Source organism: Acomys minous (assembly GCF_964271855.1).
Source record: "Acomys minous genome assembly, chromosome: 8".
Lineage (NCBI taxonomy): Eukaryota > Metazoa > Chordata > Mammalia > Rodentia > Muridae > Acomys > Acomys minous.
In genome coordinates, this window is record NC_140489.1 from 58724920 (window position 1) to 58748958 (window position 24039).

A 24039-nucleotide genomic window follows, 5' to 3' on the forward strand; every position below is an offset into this window, starting at 1 on the left:
CACTTAGGTAGCTGTGTGACAAAGTGACATAGTGAAGCAAGCAAGGACTTGGGGATCACTCAGCGTTCATTTGGAAAGAAAAGGTTGAATGTTGTTTGTCACACTAATTGTGTTAAACTGTTTTCAGTCTCAGATCCTTGAACCTTTACTTAGAGATGCCATCTGCTAAGTGTGCTAGAAATAATGAGTGTTAAAAAGTGGACAGTGTCTGATAATTGACCCTGAATAAATGCAGCCCCTCTTTCACTCTATAGAATGATCTTTGTTCCTTTACATTTATTCAGTGTATCATTAAATTCTTTATCTTTATTAACACAATCACCTAGGGCAAACTTCACACACACACAAAAGCAAAATTTAAGCATGTTAGTGGTTAACTAAAGGTTTGTTTCTTGTCCATATCATATGCCCCTGACACTTTGCTTTATTTTATTTTGATTAGGGGACCCATGCCGAAGGGTCAGCTTCTATATAGATTTCAGTCTGAGACAGAACCATAAGATGGCTGTTATAGTTTTGAGCTAAAGGGGTATGCATTGCTTTGCACATCTGATGGGCTACAGCAAGACCATGAGACCAACCCTGATGTCAACATTCAGTGGAGACTTTACAAAGCCACACATCCTGAACAGAAAGAACAATGCTAAAGGCACCAAATATCAGATTTCAATTATAATACAGAGCCATATTGACAAAATCATCATCGTACTTGCACAAAAAATAGACACGAAGACCAACTGAATATAATAAAGGACCCAGAAATAAATGCACCTACTTTCTAACAAAGGTATAAGTTTGACAAATGATACCTAAAAAAAAAATGAAATAATCACATATTGAAAGTAGGTCTGTATCTCTCACCATATATAAAAGTCAATTCACAATGGTCCAAAGACCTGAATAGAAAACCTGGAACTGAAGCTGGTAGTCAAGGGCCTTGTGAAACATACACACACACACACACACACACACACACACACACACCAGGAAATTGACAAGAATTGACAAATGAGACAGTATAAAAATAAGGAGCTTCTGCACAAGGAAGAAAACGATCAAACAGACAATGTCTAGAAGGTAAGAAAACCTCTGCCGATTACATATCTGGGACAGGAGCAATATCAAGAGTACATAAGGAACTGCAAATCTCAAATAGCAACAGCATGTGTTATGTTTTATGTCAACCAAAATATTTATTAAAATGTAAAAAGTAAAACAAAATAATTATAATGCAATCTATGACATTTGTATTCCTTCAAGTTTCACTGACAGCCAAATCCTGTGCATGTCTGCAGTGTTTGTATATTTGAAAAAGATTACCAAGTAGTAGGAAAGATAATACTCCAGCTGGCCATATTGTGCCACCAAGTAAAACTCCAGTGACAGGAGTGGGTCACACCTTATCATGTTGTGGGCCAAAAGGTCCCATGTCCAGGAGTGACTGATGAACATAAAATGGAGTCAATGGGCTTTTTGTTTGTTTGTGGTTAGTTGTGGGTTTTTGTTTTTGTTTTGTTTTGTTTTGTTTTGGTATGGCGTGACGATGTGATGGTGCTGGTGTGGGTGCGGACTTCTTGTTTGCTTTGGCATTTATTTTGGTCTTATTTGTCTTTTATTTGTTTGATTTTTGTTTTTTGGGGAATGTTTTGCTTATTTATGTTCTTTTTCTTTTATGTTTCTCCATTTTGGATGGTGGGAACATGACTTCCTTTCAGCATCTCATGACCTTATTTTTTCTAAATGCCCCATGCCCAGCTTTGGGAAGTTTTCTCCAGTGACATTCAGATCAGCCATAAGCAACGTCCTCTGGGCTGCACTGCTCCTTTTCATATATTGCCTTCTCCTTTTCTAGGATGGTAGGGAGCCTCCAACTTTGACCTTCATCTCCTTAGCAGGAGTACTTTTGAAAGTACCACAACCTGAAACCTATACTGTGGCCAAAAACAAGGGCTCTGAACAGCAGCATAGAAGCCTTCTAGTCCGTGATCAGCCCTGCACTGCTGTCAAATGTATGATGACCACGGTTTTGCCCAGTTTGTCAAATCTTATAGTTGTTTTTAAGTAAAGAGAAATTCCCGATGCTGCCAATTCTTTCTTGCCAAAGACATCCCCCTGTCCTCTGTGAACTTACTCTGCCCCAAATCAAGTCCACCAATGATGAGATTGCTCACTGAATACTACCTGTTTTTACAACTCACAAAAGGCAAATGCTTCCTTGAAAATTATAAACAGCACAACATGGAAGAACACTAAGTAAATCTGCTCTACACATTAGACCTAGGAAAATTAGTCACAAATTCTTAGGATTTGTTAGTGTGAGGCTTACAAAGGTGAATCAGGTGAAATGTAACTCATTTGAAACTATACATCATATCTGATTTTCTATTCTGTTGCTGTGAAGAAACATCAAGACTAAGGCAGCTTCTAAAAGAAAAAATTTCCTTAGTGGCATGCTTACATCTTCAGAAGGTGAGTGTACTGGCTGGTTTCTTGTGTCAACTAGACACAAGCTGGAGTCATCAGAGAGGAAGGAGCCTCAGTTGAGGAAATGCCTCCATGGCATCCAGCTGTAGGGCATTTTCTCAATTAGTGATCAATGAGAAGAACCCAGTCCATTGTGGGTGGTGCCGTTCCTGAGCTGCTGGTCCTAGGCTCTATAATAAAGCAGGTTAAACAAGCCATCTAAAGCAACCCAGTAAGCAGCACCCCCCCCCCCATAGCCTCTGCATCAGTTCCTGCCTCCAGGTTCCAGCCCTGCTTGAGTTCCTGTCCTGACTTTTTCCAATTGATGGACTATGATCTGGAAGTATAAGTTGAATAAACTCTTTCCTCCACAACCTGCTTTTTTGGTCATGGTGTTTCATCACAGCAATAAAAACCTTAACTAGGACAGTTAATTATAATCATCATGCTGGGAAGCATGGCAGCGTGGCACTGGAACTGTAGCTGAGAGCTTACATCTTGACATCCTGATCTGCAGAGAAGGAGAGAGAGAGAGAGAGACAGAGACAGAGAGACACACAGAGAGTGAGACACAGAGAGACAGAGAGTGAGAGACAGAGAGAGACAGAGACAGTCAGACAGAGAAAGAGAGACACAGAGAGAGAGACAGAGAGAGCACAAGAGGGGGGACTTATGTGGGCATTTGAAACCTCAAAAAACCCACCACTAGTGACACACCTCTTCTAGCAAGGCAACACCTCCCAATCCTTCCTAAACAGTTCCAACAACTAGGGGCTGAGCATTCAAACATAGAGCCTAGGGAAACATTATAACTAAAACCACTACACCTTGTTTTGTTTTGTTTTATTTATTTGTTTGTTTAATTTAGAGCCAATAAGGGGGATCAGGGACTATTTGCTATAGAAAAAAAATGTCTTGTTCCAATTTTCAAGAAGAGGCTCAAAATAAGACACGGAACCATGAGTGAGGTACGCAAGGACAGCCTAGAGGCAGACACAGGAATGGAAACAGTGGGAAAAGCCTGCACTGGGCTTTCCTGAAAGGGCTGCCACACACAGGACAAGAAGGCCCTGTGCTCTTGAAAAGTTGAAGCAAGCCACTTGTCACTACCCAAGGCAACTTTGACTATTAAATAGCAGATTTTTTTTATCTTCCTCTTGTAGTTGCTTTTATAAAAGAAAGGGGCCATACACTTCTGAAATTTACCTTGTTTACAGCTTTCTCAGAACTTGTTTTTCCCCATGATTGGGGAGGGGGGGGGCATTTAAGAAACTGTGACACTCACTAGTAACATCACTCCCTGACCACAGCAGGATCCTGCTGGTGCTCCTTCACTCTGAGGATGCATTAGGGACAGATTGTCAGTGAGGAGGATGGACCAAGAGTGGAGGTGGGAGGAATGCTCTTCCCCAATGAAGCCAGAATTTAGAAAAATCCCATCTAATTGTAAATATTTGCTCTCAAATCTCCAATACCTGCCAGAAGGGAGCATGGGTGGACGTGGAGGTTACGGCAGATTCCAGTGAATGTAATATAGGGGAGGTCCTGCTGCACACTTGGGGATTTTAGACAAGGATTTGTGCATCTGCAATATATTGCAAGACTAATTCACAAAGTTCTTTTCACATCTAAGATTCTGTGACACTACGGTTTATCTGTAGGGCACAGAACATGTAAAAGGCTAGATGCCACCATGTTTCCTTGTCCAAGAACCCCCTGGGCTGTGACTTTCCAGCCTAACTACGTTTCACTAACAGGGTCTCTGCAGCAACAAGAGGGGCGTGAGAGCCTGTCCTGACATGGGATGGGAATGAGGACAAAGTGGAAAGGGGCAGTCTCCCCTGAGCACCATTCAGGCAGCACATGTCCTACCTGAAGAGCCCAGGACTCTCAGGGGGCCTCTTGTGTTGCAGGAAGCGCCAGGAGCTAAGAGCCCCTTGTTACATGTGTGGTGTGTGTGTGTGTGTGTGTGTGTGTGTGGTGTAGGCATGAGTCATGTCATGCTGGTGCATATGCATGTGTGTGTGCATGCTTGTGAAGAACAAAGGTCAACGTTGGGCATCCCTCTCCCTCTAAGGTTTGGAGACACGGTCTCTCACTGAACCCAGTATTTACTAATTTGGCTACTGTCTGGCTACCAAGCCTCTGAGATCATCCTCTGGGGTTACACAGGTACAAGTTGCCATCACCCTGGCTTTTAATGGGTACCTGTTTCTAAACTCAGGTCCTTGTATAGTGAGCACTTTGCTGTCCAGTGTCATCGGTTCGCTTTTAATGTCATTTTTCTTACTATACTGTGTGTCTCCAGTGCTTGGTATTGTAAGTTTGCCTCTTTCGCTCCAGACTTTAGGACTTTGCTTTCTCCCTGGCCCGTTGTATCAAATATACATCTTTCATGCTTGGGTTTCTGTCTTGACTATGTTAGCTACGTTAGCACATTGATGTTTTATGTAAGTGTGCCGTCTAATGGCAGAACTTGCGGTTGTCATGCTTTTAATTCTAGAAATCCTTTCTATTATTTAAAAGAAACTAAAGTCATGATTATTGTATATAATCAGAAGCACACAAAACCAGTCATCTTAAGTGAGAGCCAGTCTATTTTTCTGGTGACAAAAATCTACACTAGTTCTGAGATAAGAAAAACTGGGTTCAGATACAGGCTTTGCAGTTTCTTGCACTGTGGCCTTTAATATCTTTATTTTTTTAAAAAAAGAGTTAAACATGGTGGTACATGCAAGGATCAGGGAAGGCTGAGCTTATTGCTCTAAGTGGTGGGCTTTTAAGTGGGAATACATTTCTCTCACCCCTTGAGGCACTGAAGGTGGTACCCAAGGTCTCATGATGGCCAGGCAAATGCTGTACACACATAACTATACTCTAAAAATCTTAAGTAGTAAGAAAGTAGGCAGAAAGGAAGGAAGGAAGGAAGGAAGGAAGGAAGGAAGGAAGGAAGAGGGGGGCAGGGAGATAGGTATTTGTGGGCGATAGGTCTGTGGGTTTGATTTACCCTTATTTAAGACCTCTAAAAATAGCTAATACTGTCTATTAATTTTATTTTCCTAGAGCTGAAATGAAGTTTGATTAAAAACTGACCACTTTAAGAAAAGTCAGACACCAGGGCAGCACTCCCCTCCCTCCGTCTGCTTCTGCTTCAACCTCTAGGGGGCAGTATGCCATCAAAGAAACTCACCAGGGCCCAGTTAGAATCCATGTAGATGATCGGTTGCCTCACGTTGTTTCATGATGACCTTTAAAAAAGAAGGCTGGAAACCCCTGGTTTCCAAAATTTAAGCAGCCGTTAGCTGTAGTTTCTAATGACTACTAAGTATTAGATTATTTTGAACCCATCAGATGAATGCCCTGGGAAATAAAGAAACCGGATGAATATGGACGGTTACCTGCAGGAAGGAAGCTGCTCGGGAAGAAGCAGGTGATGTCTCAATCCAGGTTCCTCCTTCAGAAGTGATTTCCGGCTGTGACCTCATCTCCCGGGGCTCTCTTCAAACCTCTGTATCACAAGGCTAGGAACTGGGCCCCTGTGCTTCCTCCTTCTTGCTCTACCTACTTCCTTCATTTTTTTTCTTGGCTCGTTTTAGAACAGGGGGGCCCCAGAAGTCACCTGCATCACGGGGGATCTGGATTCCTGTTTTGTTGTTTCTGGCGTTGATGCCACTTCCTTCACTTACCCCTGTTGTAACCTGTTCATACAGAATGGAGAAGAGCCAGACTTTACCCACAGCTAGACCGGAGGAACGCCCTTGCACACTGGCTTCCAGACCTCCCAACCCTGCACCTCCTGGACTTACTACCTAGACATCAGAGCTCTGCTCTCTAGGACCTCCAGGGCCGCAGTCTAACCTCATCTACTAATCAGAGCCTTATGATTCTAATAAGCAAAATGAGGAGGGGTGCCAACTGCCTTCCCCTACCTTCTAGAGATGCAGACGGGGACTTGCAGGCTCTTTGATGCCAAGATCATGGTGCAGAAAACCGAACATGGTTTTAACTATTCAGAGGCATACCTTTGATGCTGCTACGTCAACTCTGGTTGACTTGGGTATTTGGTGACTCCTTCTATCTTTCTCCAAAGATATCTAGGATTAGTTGGGTTAAAAGAGCTTTCATTTATATGTGGGATGTTGTCAAACAGGACACTAGAGGATTTTTTAAAAATGAAAAATAACCCTTCCAATATTGAAAGGCAGTATCCATTAATTCAATCGAACATTATTTTCATAAGCAAATATATTTGAAAGAATTGGCAAGCAAATGCATAAATAAATTACCTACATTGAAAGCTGTTACTGGCAGGTATGATAACATGTTTCCTGTTAACTAGTTTCCATTTCTTTTGAAGTGAATTTCTGGCTGCCAGTGTTTATGTCACAGATGGCACCCTCACCTGCTTCATTAAGGCCTGTTTAGAATACAGTTCTAATGTAGGTTTTATCCCGTGTAAAGCCACCTAGAGATAATTTTAAATGATCAGATTGACTAACAAACACGTAATCAAGAAGCTCTTAAAATTTTATTAAAATTCAGGTCTTTCACCATTAGCAAACCTGCTTCATTAACATATTAATAGGTAATGTTCTTGCTCATAATTAGCGTGTATTTTCTTTGCATCATTGTAGTTGAAAGAATTCAGGTGGGGTTGTGTGAAGTTTTTTTTTTTAATTATTTATTCCTGCTAACAAAGCACCTGGAAGCACGAGATTGAATGCGTCTGACCACAGTTTGCATTTCTGTCTACTTGCTTCTCCTCACATTCCCCTCCTCAAACTCAATTTATGATTTCCCTCGCAGCCGGCCCACAGTGCGTGATGACAGGAAGCCATGAAACACGGCCATCTGGCCCACTTATTAAAGACTAAATCCTACCTGCAAAAGAAACTCCAGGCTCAAAAATATTCTAATCTAGAAATTGCAAAAAAAGGAGGCATATTTAAAAATAATAACAACTTAAAATCTCAGTTCTTCAAATTTTGCATACCTAGAACAGAGACTGGAGTGTGTGTGATAGCTCGATAAATGACATCCCTGTTGAGAAATGGTATCTTACAGGGGGAAGTGATTATTTGTATTGAGGAAGCACAAAAGCTGAAATGAAGTTATGGTGCTATTTTGAAATACTATCCTAACTAAAGTGATGCACAAGCTGTGACTCTTTAACAAATAAAAATAAAATCAGTGTCATCCTTAAAGGGCCCGATCAAATAAAATATGGCCTTCTAAACAATTGGCCTGTTCTGTTTACCACGACCGTTCTGAGTTCACGGTTTGCTGTGATCTTGGAGTTCTTCTTGACATTTGGCAGACACTGCCAGGCTAATCTAGGTGCATCAGAACCTCTTACTTGGGCCAGAGACTGTAAGGAGTACCACCGTGGCTCTGCACTTGAGGGTTGGGTCCCAGTGTCTTGGATCTTAGAGAACATCTGGACCCACACTCATTTTATCCAGAAGCAAGTTCAGGCCCAGAGAAGCTTAGCAACCTTCCACGTCTATCATCTTGCTTGGGGACACAGCTGAGCACAATATCGAGGATCGAGGCTTCCTTCCCTCCTCCCCTCCCCTTGGCCACATTCCTTTCTTACTTCTTCCCGCCCTTGATTTGGTCCCTGCCTTTGATTCTCACAAGTGAGGCAGAGGCAGATAGAACTCTGTGAGTTCAAGGCCAGCCTGGTCTACATAGCGACGACTATATAATGAGACTTTGTCTGAAAAGAGATGATAACTATGAGTTGTTAGAACACAGTACTATAGCGTGCTTATTCTCGGGGTCATACGTGGAATCTAGTGTCGTAGACCATCACCTGCCCAGGATACCATGTGGATAAAGGGGTGACTCAAACAGGATGCTGGGGAGACGGTTCCATTGTCCTCCCGAACTAGTTCTACACGTATGACTTAAACGTACAGCACTTGGAGTACATCACCTTCTGCAGTGACAGAAGCAGTGGGTGTCCAGCATGGGAGCCGGTAGCCACATGAGGCCACCGAGCACATAAAAGGTAATAAGGCAACCGAGGGACTGAATTTTTATTTCATTTGATCTCAGTGAAATTTGGACAGCTAGTGGCTACACTCTGTGGGCCGGCAGGCACAGGTTTAGCATATTCTGTGGAAGAGCTTCAGTTATCAGTGAGCTAGAGACCTCTGGTGGAGGGGAGTGTCACCTACAAGACACAAGATAACAATTTTTAAGTAAGGTGAGAGACTGTTTCTAAAAGGAAGCAGACATTTCTAAATTGCTCACATATTTTAATGCTAGCACCACCCGAGGATGTGTTGTGAAAATTCTCTATACTGTAAGGGATGAAATATTGAAGGATGTCAAGACTAATTGTGCTAAGCAATGGTCACTGGGTAATACCAAATTCCTATCGGGCTTATTAGCAGACTCTGGGAAGAATCAGGGGTGACTAAAAATTGTTGCATTTTGGATCCTTTCATGAACAACACAATACAAGAGTTCTCAGGACAGAGAGTGAACCATTCTTTGGGATTGGAGACCGTCTCTACGTGTATTCTACCAAATCGAGAGATGATACTGCAGCTTGGATGAAGTCTGTGCTGGATTCAAGCCAACAGCTGCTTGGTTGACCAACTAGAAAACACATGCCAAAGCTACTTGCTCCTCCTACTGCCTCCATAAAGTTAAAGTGCCCTTGGATTCATGCATTACATTAAAGCGATGTGGCCCTTTTTACTGCCCTTACGATGTGCTCCTTAAAGTGACACCTACGGATAAATTTGCATTTCTGACACTTATCACCTGCCACGTTGCTCCGTGCCTTGTCACCAAACCCACAATCACTCAAAACACAGTCCTTACACACACACTCTCTCTCCAAGGAGTGCGAGGGCTCCTGTTTTCTCTCTAGCTGGTATCTCAGAAGCTACACCCCACGTCCTTTGAGTTTTATTCTGAAGCGCAGGCTTGTTAGGTAGTTCTGGGTGACCATGAGCTTGCCATCCTAGTGCTCAGTCTCCCAAATGGCCGAGGCCACAAGTGTGGGCTACGACACCAGATGAAGTGCCAGGGACTGTGCATGCTAGGCAAGCACTCTACCAACTGAGCTATGTCCCCAGGCCCATATTATTTAAATAAGAGACTTTAGTTTTCATCTTGATATGAGAATGTCACTATTTGTCTTCTATCTACATTTGTGGGAGAGAGATGGAGTTTTTACTAGCAACCTTACATCCTGATGAAGTGACTAAGGTGACACCATCTTGTCCTGACTCCATTTTGTGTCTATGTAGACATGTCTGTGGTCCTGTGGCCCAAAACAGTCATATCTGACGTGGCAAAACATTTGAGATTTCCATTACCCTAACCATGGTGTAGATGTATTAACCAAACATTAGTGTTTATGCAGATTTAAACTAAAATAACTTTTAGAAGTCAAAACTAACTGTCATGTGTCTGAAATAACTATTGTGTTCTGTCAAAACAAATGTAGCAAGGTGACTCTCATCCTCATTTAAGATTGATTTAATTGTGGGGTTTGCCTTTATTTATTATTGTTGTTGCTGCTATTTGTTCATTCTTTTTCTTTTCTTTAAGACAGGGTCTTTCTACATAGCCCTGCCTATCCTGGAACTCTGCCTGCCTCTGCCTCCCCAGGGCTGGGATTAAAGATGTGTGCCTCTGTACCTGATGTTTTGCCTTTTAAAAATGCTGTGCCCCCAAGCATCAGCACCAAGGGTTGTTGAGCGATGAGCCCATTCCTCATCACTGGCTAATAAAGGATCAGATATTTTTGATTGGGTTAACCAGTATGGTTGTCTGTATCTGTATCATACATGTTTATTACTGTGTCTAAATAGAAGATTCCCTGGCTATAGCTTCTTTCAAATTATACAATCTATACACTAAAAGAATAACATTGAAGTTGAGAGTTTTCCATGATTTATTAGGAATTAATAAAAATTAATCTAGAAAATATTTTAAGTATTTATAGCAATACATATAAAAGAGATCTATTTTCATCATATTTTATCGAGAAGCTGTAGGCTCAATTTTCTTAACACATATATTTTGTTATGAACTTATTAACCAAGCGTATGTCACTTATAACCCAACTAACCTAAACAATAGGAAAAGAGGATTAAAGAATAACAAAACCATAAAGATATCAGTTCTGAGGCACGATTCTCCTGGAACAATCAGCAGGATTTCTTCTGCTGGAACCTGGAGTAGCCAGAACCCAGAACCGCAGCAGGAGTCCAGAGCCCCGAAGCCTTCCCTCAAGTGGTTCTCTCTAGGAGCATCTCATAGTGGAGCGATGAACAGCCAAAACTATCCCAAGTCTCAAAAACAAACAAACAAAAACAAAAGCAAAAGCAAAAACAAAAAAACAAAACAAAACAAAACAAAAAAAAACACTTCTTGTCTCTGGCTTACTTATACATCTCTCAGAGTCTGTTCACAGATCTTTTCAGCTGGCAACAATCAAGCTCCTGCATAAGGTGGTTTGCCTTCCAGTGGATTAACATCACCTGTTCTCTCACAAGACCGTTCCCCATCCCACACTTGGGATCATAAAAAAATTAGGTTTATCTCTCCTTCAAGAAACTCATATCTACCCACCCATTTACTTAAACTGTTCTTTTCTTTCTCTTAAAAACTAATTTTAATTATGTGGCTTGTGATGTCTTTGTTTGCATAGTGCATCCGAGTGCTAGTGGCAGAGGCCTGAGACATTGGGTCTCTTAGAACTGGCGGTGCAGGCTCTAGTGAGCCTCCTGGGAACTGAACTTGGTACCTCTGCAACAACAGGCTTCCCTCAAAACCTCTGAACCACCTGTCCAGTCTCTATTCTTTTCTTACTAAATTGAAACGGGACATTCATTACATGTATCTGGGTCTATTGTTGGCCCTGTTGGTGAGCTATTTGTCTCTCCTAGCCTTATGATACCATCTTACTTGGGGTGGGGGGTGGGGTCACCATCGCATTATAGTAGGTTTTTTACCCAATACATATCTTCCCCTTTTCAAGAATCCTTTATGGCAATGGAAAGAATATGTATTTCAGTTTCAAGAAAATCCTTTTGGGATTTTGAGAGGAACTAAATTAGATGTATAGTTCAATTAGGAAAAACGTGACATTGGAATCATCTTTATGTCTAAGAGGCAGTATGCCTTTACATTTATTTATGGCCTAAAATATTATGATCACTATCTATAGCTTCTGTTTTCTTATGTATAAAAATGTTTTATTTGTTTTCTACTCACTTCTGCCATATGAAGCCGACTCTTCAATGGAATACAAGGAATCTATCTTGTTTACATGTGGCTACCTAAATTTTAATTCAATTAAAATTGGAGTCTGGCATGGAGGCATGCACCTGTAGTCCCAGCACTTGGAGGCAAAGGCAAGAGGATTGCTGTAACTTTTAGGCCAGTCTCATCTACAAAGTGATATCAAGGCCAGCCAGAGCTATGACACAAGACTCATTCTTTATCAAGAGCGATAATAAATAACAATAAAATGAAAATAAATAAATTGGTTAAGACTTAATAGGTTAATTTAGTCCCAGTTTTAATTGGCTATTACTATATTTTCTTTGATATTCATAATTAGCTACTTCACAAAATATGTGTCTTAATCCTAATCATTTTAATACAGTCTCACTAATTTTCTGGGTATATAATCAAAACATCTCAGGCATTTAAGAAGAGCTTGGATAACTTAACCTGGCAGGGGAGAACTTACATCAGGTAAAAACCTCAAAAGCTATAAATGATAGATTTGGCAACATACAAATTTAAGTTTCTACATAACTAGCAGCTGGTATACACTGAGCAGTATCACATGATGTTTATATTAGAAAGGGATGTAGATGTGCTAGAGAGAAGAAACCAGCTACTTATAGCATCTATTAGAGTCATCAGGCAGTTTGGGAGCATTGATATTTTGAACACAGAGGCAATAGAATCAGAGGTTCAAGGTCATTCTTGACTACATAATGGGTTCAAGCCTAGCCTGGGCTATAAGATCCTACCTTGAATAAATAAATAGAATACATTGTAACAAAAATGATATTAGAGTCCTAGGCTTCTAACAATCAAAGCCCAGTACTCAGTTGTTTAATACCTTATTACTGGGACAGTAGGGTGTCTTGGTGGGTAAAGGCATTTGCCCTCAAGCCCGAGCACCTGAGTGGGATCCTACATGTGGAAAGAGAGAACCAACTCCTGTCAGTTTCCCCCCTGACCTCCACATATGTACTGTGGCATGTGAAAACACACACACACACACACACACACACACATGTGAGTGTGTGCACATGTGCACACAAATCATATCTTAAAAGTACCTTATTATATATTTTTCTGTTGCTCTGGTTTTAGCATTGGAAGCCCTGCATGCCCCAGAAACTCTAGACCCTGGAAGGAAGTCATGTACCGTCTTCCCTGGCAAAGTGTTTTACAAGGAGAGGTATAAATAATTAAATGCCAATTATCAGTAAATAGCCACGCTCAGGGAGTTAGCTCATCGGTTTTCTCATCTCTGCACATTCCCTGCCGTCGGGCTAGAAGCTGGCAAGCCGGATGAGTGGCAGATCACCTATGCCTAACACACTGAAGCTCAAAGCCCCAAACCCTTGCTTTACAATCTAACAGACGTATAAGAGACCACTGATGGGCAATAGGAGGCTTGATTTCTGATTTGCCTCTACAGTTTAAGGTTGAAAATGACTTTATGCTGTGAGAAGACCCTTCAGCTTAGGAAGTGATATTAAGTTGAATCATCTTGTGCTGTTTTACTCTTTCCACTTGTCTGAGAATCGGAGGATGAGAAGTACACTTGTTTCAGTGGACGAACAGCAACAGTAAATGCACAAAACTCTCCAATGATGCCCTTTCCACATTATTTTTCTTCTGAGACAGAACATATCTTGCCTCTCTTTTTAAATGGACTAAATAAGACAGAGCATCAGGAGACTATCAAAAAGTGAGGGCTGTCATTTTATTTTTTTTTAACTTTGCAAGACACATGCTCTCTCTGTCTACTCTTCAGCCCTGCTATTATAATGTGAAAGCCAACATGGAGAAGAGACAGAGCAGTGTTTACAATACATATAAAAAACATACAACAGAGATTGGTCTGTTGGACAATCGGTAGCTTACTACCCTTTGCTTGGGGCAGTGGTTCTCAACCTTCCTAATGTTGCGACCCTTTAATGCAGTTCCTTATGTTGTGATGATCCTCAACCATAAAATTACTTTGTTGCTACTTCATAACTGTAATTTTGCTGATTGTATGAGTCATGATATAAATATCTTATGTTCAGGGTATCTGATATGTGACCCCTTGTGAAAGGGTCATTTGACCTCTAAAGGGCTTGTGACCCCCAGGTTGAGAACTGCTTGCTTAGAGTCTTATTGATTGGCCACTGGACCTCAAGAGGATGAGCATCATTAACCAAGATTACTAAGTAAAAGAAGTGAGAAAGGAGTTTAAAACAACATGTTCTTTTCTGGATCCAATACAGTGTGGAACATATAGTGAAACCAATATATGGCAAGATATCTCTATATCCTTGGTATTGCTCTAAACTACATGACTGTAAGTTAATGTATCACACAAGAGAGATGACAAAAACAGAGAACAATGTAACTTCAAACATAGCTTTCCCGTACCATTGATGCCAATAGTAAGATTAGAACTAAAATGTTCGACAGAGCAAAGGATGATGTCACTATGGACAAAATCAAGGATAACATCTTCATTGCAATGTTCTAAGAGTACATGTAAATGTCAATCAAAAAGAAAAAAAAAAAAGGATGCACACAGAGGCACACCAAACAGGTAGGAAGACATTGCATTCTAGGTTGAGAATTCCTAACGTGCTGTGATGACCTGGAATTGTGCCTTCCCAAGAAGGCTGGTGTTATGACATTTCCTGAACTGTAGAAAATGGCATCATATTAGCATTGGCATGAATGAGCAGCAAGCGGTGCACAGGGCACAAAAGCACCATGTCTTAGGAGCTGCTATTTTGCTACTTTCTCAGTACTGGTGCAGTGGCAGGGAGAAAAGGCCCATAGGAGATTATGTGGGAAAGGCTGTCTCTGTAGAGAACATGCTGTTACATCTGTACTTGTATGTGGCATTTGGGCTCTGTAGCTAAATTCAACACAAGTCACATGTAGAAATTCATTAAATGTAAACACTATTGCCAAAGTGTAAGAAAGATCAATGGATAAAATGAGCTTCCAGATTTATGAATCTGATTTAGAAAGACTGACATTCACTCAAAGCAACAGCAAGGTTTATGGCTGCAAAAATAAACCAGTACAAGCTATTGTATCTAGCAGTGATGAGGGCACCAGACACTGTGCCAGCAAACTTATCATACAGGAAATAATTGCAATAAGCCCTCGCAGAAAGCTCAAATCTTTTAAGTTAGAGGTAAGTAATGGTCATAGTCAAGCTTTCATGTACTTTCTAAGTGATTTGTTACATTACAGAGAATGACAAATAGTAAAATAGGATAGGCTTTTTCTCAGTCCTTTGGGAAGTAGCCCAAGAATAAAAAAGAGATTCATTCAAAGTGGCATCGAAATCACAATTGTGTGGTGACTATTGTTGGAGGCTCACTGAAAAAAATTATTAGTAGTAGTATTAGTAGTAGTAGTAATAGTAGTATTGGTAAAAAGAGCTCTTGTGCTTGCTTTGGCAGCACATATATCAAAACTGGAATGATAAAAAGGGCTTTCATACTGGATGTGGTGGCACATGAACTGAGGAGGCAGAGGTGGGTGGATCTCTGAGTTCAAGGCCAGCCTGATCTACATGGTGAGTTCCAGAACAGCAAAGGCTATGTAATAAAGCCCTGTCCCCCAAAACCAAAAAACCCAAAAGTGCTTTCACATACTATCTCAGTTGTTTGTATCCTTGCTGGGGCAAAATACCTGATGAAAGCAGTTTAAGGAAGGAAGGAAGGAAGGAAGGAAGGAAGGAAGGAAGGAAGGAGTTGTTTTGGCTCACAGTTGAGGGACTCGCAGTTCCGGGTACCTTCCATCAGGTGGGGAAGCATGGCAGCAGGAAGTTGAGTCAGCTGGTCACATCATGTCTCCAGTCAGGAAACAGAGAGTGATGAACGCTGGTGCTCAGATAAAAGCAAGAAAGTTTAATTTAACCTTTGACATTGATTTTTTAAAAAAATAGTAATAGGCAGCAATTGCCAAGGTATTAAGAAATGTCTTGTTAGGAGAACTATAAAGGGAGGCAGGGATTTACAGAATGACTCATTGAGATCCATAAAAATCTGAATTATTTCAATCTAGTAATCTTACTTCTAAAAATATATCACAAGGGGACAAAAATCAAAAAGGATTTATACTCATGGGCATGACTAATGTTAATTATAACAGGGAAAACTGAGGAGTGGTGAAATAATAATCCAAACAAGAACTGTTAGGTAGACATTTATTCACGTTGCAAAATATAGTAATTTTGTTTTCAAAATAGTAGAATAATGTGTACTATACTTATAATTTAATATGAAATGCAAGTAAAGAAAGGCCTCATACACTTGGATGTACTGGTTCCCTCATCTCAGCATCAAGGTTTGGTTCTGGAAAAAAAAAAAAAAGCAGGAAAGCTAGTAGTGCATATAACCCTTACTATGATGCTGCAAGGGGCAGAGAAGTTCCCCACATATTATTCATTCTCTTCTCACAACAGCTTTTCAAAGCAAGATGTTATTATTCTCACCTGCTGGGAGGTGGTGGCTGCACACGGTTTTAATCCTAGCACTCCAGAAGCAGGAGGATTTCTGTGAGTTTGAGGCCAGCCTGGTTGGTCTACAGAGTGAGTATCAGGCAGGACAACCAGGGCCACACAGAGAAACCCTGTCTCAAAAACAAAAGCAAACAAACAAACAACAACAACAAAAAACCCATAAAACTGTTAAAGTTCTGTCATAGTAGGAATACAACGACACAAGCCACCATGAAGACGTGATTGTTAAGCTGACTGAGGATGTCTGAGCATGATATGGGCAGTAGTGGATACTGAAGAGGTAGTGCCCATCTTATCAGGTGTGAGAATGGATTTGCAGCTAGATTTGCGAAAAGAAAAAGAATAAAGAAAGTCTTTATGGATCAGAGACAATAAAGTATTTCCAGGTAAAATCACGTTATGTTTTAGGTTGCCTTTAAAATAATCTAATCAAAACAGTGAGCTGAGGGAAATAGGTTTGAAAATGATTCACAAAATGTTAATAATCACCTGTGTATTCTGAGTTTTGTTTTTTAAGTTCCAATTGTACCGCTTTACATAGAAACTTAAGGCGTGTCGCTTCCTTATTAAATTTTTTCCATATGCGTCTCCACTTCTTTAATATTTCTGCCTCTTGATAACCCCCTTTCCACACGTCTCCTGCTTTATCTCATTTATCATGTCTTATTTCAGAAAAAGTTTAAGCTTTCCTTTTTATCTCTCTAAGTTGATAGACCTCTCTCGCAGACAGTCCTTTTCCAGTGCAAATTCTTCTTAACCGTCTTGAAGCTGCCTTCCCACTTTGCATCCTTGCCCGCCCCCTAGGATAGTTATCACCCACCTGTTTGTTATCCCTGAAGGTACAGGCCTGGCTTCCTCCACAAACAACATCAGTGTGCGTGTTTCCCTCACTGTCACCAGGGTTAGATTTTCTATTTCAGTCCAACTCTAGTTAATATAAATTTCAGTTAGCCAGAATGCTAGGATGCTGGAGAAGGATGCGGAAATACTGAAAGTTCCAGGCACAGGAACCCCTCCTCCATTATCCCGCCACTGTCACTAAAGAAGCCGAAAGCTAATATTCTGTTTCCATTTGGCCAGTTATTCATGTTAAATGAAAATGTTTTTGCAAAGTCTCTTTGATGCCGATGCCAGCTCCATGGGTCTCACTCAGGGTCCTGCAGTGTGACCAGCCTGTCCTCAGAGGTCCCACGGTCATTCCTTTTAATAAATGCTGATTGGCACTAGTGAAATAGAACCCAAGTGGGTTCTATGGAAACAAACACTTGCATGATGGCTTTGTGTTAACTGGCTATGCTGAGCTCAATTTGCAATTTCAGTCAGCCATGCAGACATTCTTATATAACGTTTAAAGGGCAAAAGTGAAGCTCCAGACACTTTTAAAAGTCACACACACACACACACACACACACACACACACACACACACACACACACGAGTCACCTTTGTTTGCTGGATTTCTGTCTTCTGAATTCTTGAACTTTTCCAGCTCCCAGGAGAGATGTGTTTACCACCATGACTGAGAGCATCAGTAGGATACCTATGCCATCGAGGTTTAGTGAAATGACACTGATTTCAGCTTGTCCTTGAAGGTTACACATTATGCTACAGAGACCTCCCAGCCCTTGCTCTCCTACGCTTTACACCTGTCTTCCTTCCTCAATGGGTTGCATTGCGAATCAGTTTTTACAATTGATGTCAAAGCCCTGTAATACAATGCTGTGCATATTTTTTTTTCAGTTAGCCAGAATCCCGATGTGCAAGAGAAGAATACAGAAATACTGAAGCTCCAAGCAGAAGAATGCACATGGGGTAAGTATAGCATATACTATACTATATATGGGGTATATAATTCAATTGACTTACCATTCATTCATCTATCTATCCATTTATCTTCTGTCATATATTTTATTTATCACCAATTTAACATCTATGTAATCTATATGCCTTTATATTCTGTTTCTTACTGGTCTTCATTCTCTTGTTAAATCATGATTTAAAAATTTCCGTATGATCATGACTCACTTTACTTCCTGCTGTTCATCTCAAAGTTAGAGACTGTTAGTGTTTCGCAAGGTCATTCTATAGTTACCTTGTCTCATCAGGGGGCTTTCACTTTAATGTCTTTACTTTTGGGCACATGGTTTCATCCAAATAAATTAGAAATAATGGCTAAACCACAATACATTTAGGTACTGGGCCTATGTTACCATTTTTCCCAGCTGTTTGCTAGTGAAAAAGAGGTTTGAAACTCGGATACAATTTTGTCTGTTTGAGAACTATATAAATGTGGCTCCAGTAACTTTAGTCCTTGGCTTGAAAAATTCATTACAAATTTAAAAAAAATAGGTCAACTTGTTTCAGTTCCAGACATGACTGAATATATAACATCTCCTCCTACAGCATGCAAGCAGAAAACTTGACAAACATACAAAATAACCTTTCAGATACTGGATCCCAAGAAATGCAGGATTTTGATTGTCCAACAAAAGAGAAACAGTGAGGAACACTATATAGCCACCCAAGCCTTTTCCTTCAAATAATAATCTGGACAGAGACATAGGGAAGGGATTCGAAGTGGTGTTTGTCAGTCTGGCTTAGCTGAGAGAGCAGATGTAAAGAGGGTGAGGTAACTGGATGTGTGAAGCCGGGCACTGTGGAGAGAAGGGAGGCATGCCAAGAAAGAGCTCCAAAATGTGCAGGCTGCCTTTGACTGAACACAAGCCACACAGAGATAGAATGAAATTCTAGAGAGCTAAGCAGTGAATGAATACATAAGTTGAAAACTTCCCAGAGCTCCCACTGGGCTGGGGAATGTTTGAATTCTAATAAGACCTCGTAAAGAACCATGTTGGCCTGGTTGCATTTAGTACAGATTGCAGAAATGTTATACCTTAGCCATGGAATTATAATAGCCACAGAATAAATCTACTCCAGCTTTGCTCTGCAAGCTTAAAGGCAACCTTCAAAATGCTCCAGCAGACCAGAGGAAACATACCTTCATCGTGAAAGGAAAAGAAGAAATCAATAAAATGTAACTAGCATCCATTTGAAAGTGACTACTGGGCTGAGGAGGTACCTCAGTGGGAGAGGCTTGTTTGGCTGGATAAAGCTCTTTCTTCATTCACTACTCAGGGGGAAATATAACCATACAAAGAGCACTCCCAAAGCAGAATAAAAATCAGATAGTGGGAAGAATCCCAGATATGACTTTAAAATATTTATAATAACTATTTCAGGGATTTATAGAAAATATAACATAATGAATGGAGAAATAAAATACATGAAAACCATCAACAAATGCAACTTCAAAAAATAAGCATACTCATACAAAATCACAAATTCAGTAGATGAGCTTTTAAAAAGATTAAACAAGAGGGGGTAAGAAATTGTTAAATTTAAATACATGACAATAGAACTTATCCAAACCATGGACAAAGAAAAAATGCACAGGAACTAAATGACCTGTAAAAAAATTTTCAGCTAACTTATAGTTAGGGTTTCTACTGAAAAAAGAACAGGAAAGTTGAATAAATAATAACCCAAACTCCCCAAATTAGGTGAAAACTATATATCTTCATGTTCAATAAATTCAAACGGCTTCAAAATGATAATCACAAAATACAAAGACATATAATAAACATAATTAAATATCTTCTCCTTGAGGAACCATGTTGATAGTTGATATTTCATGATAGTTGAATTTTCATGAAAAATAGTGAAGCCAGAAGACAGTGGAATATTATCTTTAAATTTCTAAAGAAAAAATTGTCAACCTTGGATTTCATAATTGGCAAAGAATATTCCTCAAATTAAAAAACATAAAGGGTCAGATATGGTAGTTCACATCTTTAATCCTGACACTTGAGAGACAGAGGAAGAGGCAGGTGGTCTCTATGAGTTCGAGGCCAACTTGGTCTATATAGTGAGTTCCAGGACAGCCAGGACTACATAGAGAAGCCTGACTCAATAAATAAATAAATAAATAATAAAAAAAGAAAAAGAAGGTCTTTTAAGAGTAACAAGAATGAACCAGGCGTGGTGGCACACGCCTTTAATTCCAGCAGAGGCAGGTGGATTGCTATGAGTTCAAGGCCATCCTGGTCTACAAAGCAAGTCCAGGACAGCCAAGGCTATACAGAGAACCCCTGTCTCAAAAATCTATCTGTAGCACCTAAGGTGTATTCCTGTGGTAAAAGTAGACTAGTAATTGATATACCATGATTTTTATCAACTAACAATTAATTTGTATAACTTATTTATCCTAAGCAGTCTGCAATAGAACTTTCAAAGTATTGGAAGTAAACCTTGTATTATAATTGAGTTATATGGGTACAATACCTTATATTAGAGTATATATATATAGTGTGTGTGTGTGTGTGAAGAATAATCTTACATTTGAATTAAACTTATTTTGCATCTGTATACAAAATTCTATACCAGTGAATTAAAAATAACCTTGTGAGTGACAATTGAGGCATTAAGTTGAGGAGTAGATTCACTAATCTACTTTTTGTTCTATTTTCCCTATATATTTTCATATCCCCCTTTCTTTCTTAGGTGCAACAGATAGATGTGATTCTATAGAAAAATAAGGTAAAATAGTTAGATAAGGTCTTCAAAAGCTTCAGAGACATACAGAATATGGCATTTTAAATAAGTGATTTTACTATTTTAAGGACTCACTGACAATGAAACAGGTTAACTCCTGGCAACACCCAGCCTACCTCAAAGAGGATAACGAGAATCAACAAACTTCTTTATGGAGATGGATTCAAATATGGCAAACAAGCCACTGGGCAAAATGTCCTTGTTTCTATCACAGACAGAATTCTGGCTAAAAAGGGGTAAGCTTGGATGCAGGCAGAGTCGACAGGCAAACTCTACCAAGACAGGCTAAGCAAGTCCCAATAGTTCTTACCTCACAGATATGTCTGTCAGATATATTGGGCCAGAAGACTGAAGAAGATGCTCCAACGTTGTACAGAGTTGTGGGTGACTATTCAGGTAGCAAACTGTCTCTGTCATCTTCTCATTTGTAAAGCTACTAACCTGCACTCCCAGCATACTCAGGAAATCAAGTTTATTCCTTCTCAAGTCTCTGAAGGAGTTGAAAACCAGGTAGCTTAGGTTTACAGTGAAGCTTAGTCATTCAGGGGTTAAGATGTTTTTAGGTCTAGATAGATGTTTTAAGCTGCTAATGACTAGATGTGATGGTGATTGATTTACAGTCAGAATTTTAGACACACCAAGATAGGAAAGATGTTTTCTTCAAGGCTGTCAAATACAAATAGCCAAAACACTAAGAACATAACATTTATATAATTCCTGATTGTTTCATGGTGTCTTAATATATATATATATATGTGTAACTATATAAATGTATATGTAAAAAAATAAAAAATAAAAAATAAAAGAGTAACAAGAGAGGCAGATGTCCTTGCCAACAGACTTCAACTGCGAATATTTAAGAAAATTCTGAAAGGAAATACTGGAAGGAAAATAGGGTCTACACAAAAGAATGAAGAGTGCCCCCAAAATGTTAGTATATCAGTAGCTACAAAAGGTGATTTTTGTGGCTTTAAATTTTTAATAATCCATTGTTTCTGAATAAATAGAAATAGAACATACGACAGCACAAATTGTGTGCGGGGAAAAGCAAACTGTACTGTTGTGAGCTGTTTACATTGTATGTGAAGTGTTGTTTGAAAGTAAACTACAAGCCTCCTGGAGAAATGGGTCAGCAGTTATGAGCACTGGCTGCTCTTCCAGAGGACCCAGGTTTGATTCCAGCATCCGCATGGTGGCTCACAGCCATCTGCAGCTCTCGTTCTAAGGGATTCAATGCCCTCTTCTGGCCTCTGTGGGCACTACATGTGGTGCACATGAATACCTGCAGGTAAAATACCCATGTACATTTTTAAAATTTTTAAAGAAAGTAAACTACTGTAGGTTAAAGAGGCATATTCTGATGCTAGATATACATTTTACAAAAAAAAATGACAGGAATGGCAATGACAGTATTAAAATGTAACACTTAAAATGTCTCAAGTAATAAAGGAAGGCTGAAGAGAGACGGAAAAGAAAGAAAAACAGTAGATAAATGCTAGTTTGGTAATATTTTAAATTGCTATAAATACAGCCAGGAATGAGATGTAGCTCAGTGGTAGAGTATTTGCTTAGCAAGTACAGAGCCCTGGATTCAATCATTTGAATTATGAGATGAAAAAGCTTAAACATGTGTGTTTGTGTGTGTGTGTGTGTGTGTGTATGTATCACATAAACACACACACACACATGAAATCTTTATATATAATATATTGTACATAATGTTTTATAAATGGTATAAGCATTTAATATATGTGTGTATGTTTTTGGTGATATATATGTATATACATATATATATACAAGTATATCACCACCAAAATCTTGTCATGATCAAATCTCTTATATGCTATAGTCAATCGTTAAGTGAATAAATACCTTTATTTAAGACTAGTAATTAAGATATTTGTGCCAACAATGGTAATCATATTGATTGAGTGCTGGAAGCAAATTGTAAGTGGAAAATCCACTTCTGGGTATCTAATAATAGGAAAGCATAAAACCAAGCATCTGCGATAGGCGTCTGGTCGTTTATTTGACGTTCCACGTGCTACTGCAGGTGTGTGTCTGTCTGCTCTTACTCTTTCTCACACTACTTCCCACACTGGACATTTTCTATTGATCTGTTTTCAGGTTGTCTCTTCTGCTGTTTCCAATTTTCTCTTCAGCTCACACAGTGATTTATCTTTTTTTGTGGAAGATGTTACAGCTGTTTAGTTTCCACATTTCCACTTGATTCTAAAAACAAGTTCTATTTACTTGACAATATTCCCTATTTGTTCAATTACTGTTGAAATATTTTTGTCTTTGGATATAAATATGCATGAAAGAGAAGGAAGGAGAGAGAGAGATGCATATTTGATATATTTTTCTGCTACTTCCAAACCTTGGTCATCTTGAGTTGTGTTTTGATTAACTGGTATCCTCATATCTTAGAAATTATTTGATGTTTTGTATCCCAGTATTTTTTACTATAGCATGCTACTGTGATGAATATATTTTAGAATGCCTGAATTCATCTATTCTAGGATTTTAGATTATCTTCTTACCTCCAACTTTACCATTTGATATTTCACACAAACACATTGGCCCTTGGCTTGCCTTCCATCTTTCGTGTGCTATGCGCTGCCCATATGACAGCTTGTGGAGGTAATTCTCACCCAGAGAATGCTTCCATTCAATGTCATGCCTACTCTTCACAACTTTCTTGTGCCTTCAAAAGTGTGTGTGTGTGTGTGTGTGTGTGTGTGTGTGTGTGTGAGAGAGAGAGAGAGAGAGAGAGAGAGAGAGAGCGCCTGTGTATGTCTCCTAGGGTATGTAACTGTTATCCTAGAAGGGCCTAGTATGGTATAAGGTATTTTCTACTACTGTAATCAGAGCACCCACTCAAAAATATACACTTAAAACAAGTGTTTGGGTGCTCCTTGTGCACTCTGAAGCTTGAGAGCTGCTGTCTTAGATAAACTTGTGTGTTTAACTTTGTCTTCTAAGTTCTTTTCCTTACTCCAAAGGAGACATCAAACTCTTCAGGTACATTAGTCACTCTCCGTTAAGCTGAAAGAAAGCACTATAACCCTGCTGGCAATATTTCCCCTACAGTGTGCTTCTTCAATTCTATTTCCACAAAGTGACTGACTCGCAATTGCTAGTTGAAACTTGGGCAAACATTGTAACAGAGTGGAAATAGCGGTGCTATCTCGTAGCACCTT

The 24039-nt window shown here is 39.7% G+C and overlaps 1 long non-coding RNA gene across 2 annotated transcripts in view; it reads right to left on the reverse strand.

The window, feature by feature from the left end:
- Window positions 1-262: 262 nt before the first annotated feature.
- LOC311603542 overlaps window positions 263-24039 on the reverse strand; it is a 46950-nt gene continuing 23173 nt past the window's right edge. Inside the window, exons 3-5 of one of the 2 annotated variants that reach the window (XR_014781117.1) lie at window positions 5862-6161; window positions 5654-5736; window positions 263-2654 (exon numbers count right to left, since the gene is read on the reverse strand). This is a non-coding gene — a long non-coding RNA (uncharacterized lncRNA). Of the gene's footprint in view, window positions 2655-5653; window positions 5737-5861; window positions 6162-15970; window positions 16059-16198; window positions 17766-24039 lie in introns of those variants that run through there. The other variant, XR_014781118.1, reaches the window with a different exon arrangement.